The sequence below is a fragment of the Coturnix japonica genome, unplaced genomic scaffold (genome assembly GCF_001577835.2).
Source record: "Coturnix japonica isolate 7356 unplaced genomic scaffold, Coturnix japonica 2.1 chrUnrandom511, whole genome shotgun sequence".
NCBI classification, from domain to species: Eukaryota; Metazoa; Chordata; class Aves; order Galliformes; family Phasianidae; genus Coturnix; species Coturnix japonica.
The window spans coordinates 4,661-7,114 of record NW_015439899.1 but is presented as its reverse complement, the minus strand read 5'-3'; the positions used below and the strand labels follow the sequence as shown (position 1 = coordinate 7,114).

Genomic DNA, 2,454 nt, shown 5'->3' with positions numbered 1-2,454 from the left:
TGGGGCTCTATGGGGTGTCTATGGGGCTCTATAGTGCTCTATGGGGCACTATGGGGTGTCTATGGGGCATTATGGAGCTCTATGGGGTGTCTATGAGTGTCTATTGAGCTCTATGGGGCTCTTTGGGGTGTCTATGGGGCTCTATGGGGCTCTATGTGGGACAAGATGGCTGCCATGTATATGAGTTGAGTGTTCCAAGATGGCAGCCACCATCATGGGTCGGCCATTTCAAGATGGCCGCCATCATTGAGTTGGCCATTCCAAGATGGCCGCCTGGCTTGGGAAAAAGCCCCCTGGCTTCTCATTGGCTGAGCTTTCCAAGATGGTGTCCATGCCTCGAACTCATTGGTTGACTGACTATCCAAGATGGCCGCCATCCCTCATCCCTATTGGCTCACCCATCCAACATGGCCGCCTTCCTTCAACCCTATTGACTCACCAATCCAAGATGGCCGCCATCCCACATCACTATTGACTCATGCATCCAATATGGCCGCCCTCCCTCATCCTCATTAGTTCACTAATCCAAGATGGCCGCCTTCCTTCATCCCCATTGGCTCACATATCCAAGATGGCCGTCCTCATCCTCATTGGCTCAACGATCCAAGATGGCCGCCTTCCTTCATCCCAATTGGCTCATACATCCAAGATGGCCGCCTTCCTTCATCCCTATTGGCTCACCGATCCAAGATGGCCGCCTTCCTTTGTCCCTATTGGCTCACCCATCCAATATGGCGGCTCGTGCCCCTCCTGCCATTTGATTGGACCCTGCAGTACCACACCATCCTCCCATTGGTCGACGGGCAGTTCTGCATTCCTATTGGCCAGCCCCATCCTCCCATGGACCAATGCCAGCATCCCATTGGTCAATCAACACCCTCCCATCCAATCAATCAATCAATCAATCACGTTGTCGTCTCTGATTGGCCGAGCTCCTCCCATCCCAGCAGCCAATCAGAGACGCCCATGGGCCTAAAACCCCTTTAAGCTCCCCCCCCTTTTTATAATGCCGTCTCCGCGGACCAATAAACAATCACCGGAAGTGACGTCACAAGCCCCGGGTCTCTGTTTAAACAGCGATTGGTCGAGGGGCCGGAAGTCGGTGGGCGGGGCTTCGCGCAGCCAATCAGCGCCTCACTTCCGGTCTCGATCCATCATAGTGCGTAAACAAAAGCACTTCCGGTATGACTCAGCACTTCCGGGTACAGTTGCGAGCTACTTCCGGTTGCTGTCGCTAACTTCCTGTTTACCAAAGCGAGCGTTTCCGGTTTAAACCCCGCCTTTTCCGGTCTGTCAGCCTATAACATCGATCCCCAGCTTCTACTTCCGGTTTAAACCACGCCCCCTTTTCTGTTTATCAACCAGGTACGCCCCACTTCCGGTTTAAGCTCCGCCTCTTCCGGCTTTCGTGTTACGTCACTTCCGGTTCCGTGGGCGACACAAACAAAGGGCCGCGAAGCCGCTGAGGTTCGTGGGGGGGAGGGGGGAGGGGGCGCCGCTTCCTGATTGGCTGACGGGGATAATGGCGGGCGGGATAAAGGGGGGGCTTCGGCTTCTGATTGGCTGCTGGGAAATGGGGAGGGGGGGTCGCGGAATCCTATTGGATGAGAGAGCTTGAAAGGCGGGAGGGGGCTGGAGGGAGGTGATTGGTCGGCGCGTTGCTATGGAGACGGGGTCTGGGGGTGGGGGGACGCAACTGATTGGTTGCTGTGTTGCTATGGGGACGGGGGAGGGAGAGGGAGCTGATTGGTCGCCATGTTGTTATGGACACGGGGGGTGGTCGGGGAGAGGAGAAAGCTGATTGGTTGCCGCGTTGTTATGGAGACGGGAGGGGGGAGGAGGGAGCTGATTGGTCGCCGTGTTGCTATAGAGACTGGGTGGGTTGAGTTGGGGGGGGGTATGCGCTGATTGGTCCCTGTGTTGCTATGGAGACGTGGGGGGGGAGAAGTGCGCTGATTGGTCCCTGTGTTGCTATGGTTACGTGGGGGGGGAGGCATGTGCTGATTGGTTCCTGTGTTGCTATGGATACGTGGGGGGGAGAAGTGCGCTGATTGGTCCCTGTGTTGCTATGGATCCGGGGGGGTAGGCGTGTGCTGATTGGTCCCTGTGTTGCTATGGAGACTTGGGGGGGGAGGAGGGAGCTGATTGGTCCCTGTGTTGCTATGGAGACTTGGGGGGGAGGAGGGAGCTGATTGGTCGCCGCGTTGCTATGGAGACGGGGTGGGGGTGTTGCTATGGTTATAATGGTGGTCGCCATGGTAACACTTCAACCAATGGGGTTTGTCGGTTTGTCGCCATGGTTACAGATGGGTTCCCATGGCAGCCGGGGGGGGGAGGAGGAAGAGGAAGATGAGGAGGAAGATGGAGACGGAGCGTTGGAGAGAGCGCTCAGAGCACTGCTCCAACAGTGAGAAATTGGGGCGAAAAAGGGCGAAATCGGGAAAATTTGGGGGG

At 56.6% G+C, this 2,454-nt stretch overlaps 1 long non-coding RNA gene across 1 annotated transcript in view; it reads left to right on the top strand.

Moving 5' to 3' along the window:
* The first annotated feature begins 1,337 nt into the window (after positions 1-1,337).
* The window catches only part of LOC116652646, a 4,966-nt gene continuing 3,849 nt past the window's right edge, over positions 1,338-2,454 (top strand). The window contains exons 1-2 of the long non-coding RNA XR_004305786.1: positions 1,338-1,467; positions 2,307-2,407. This is a non-coding gene — a long non-coding RNA (uncharacterized LOC116652646). The remainder of the gene's footprint in view (positions 1,468-2,306; positions 2,408-2,454) is intronic.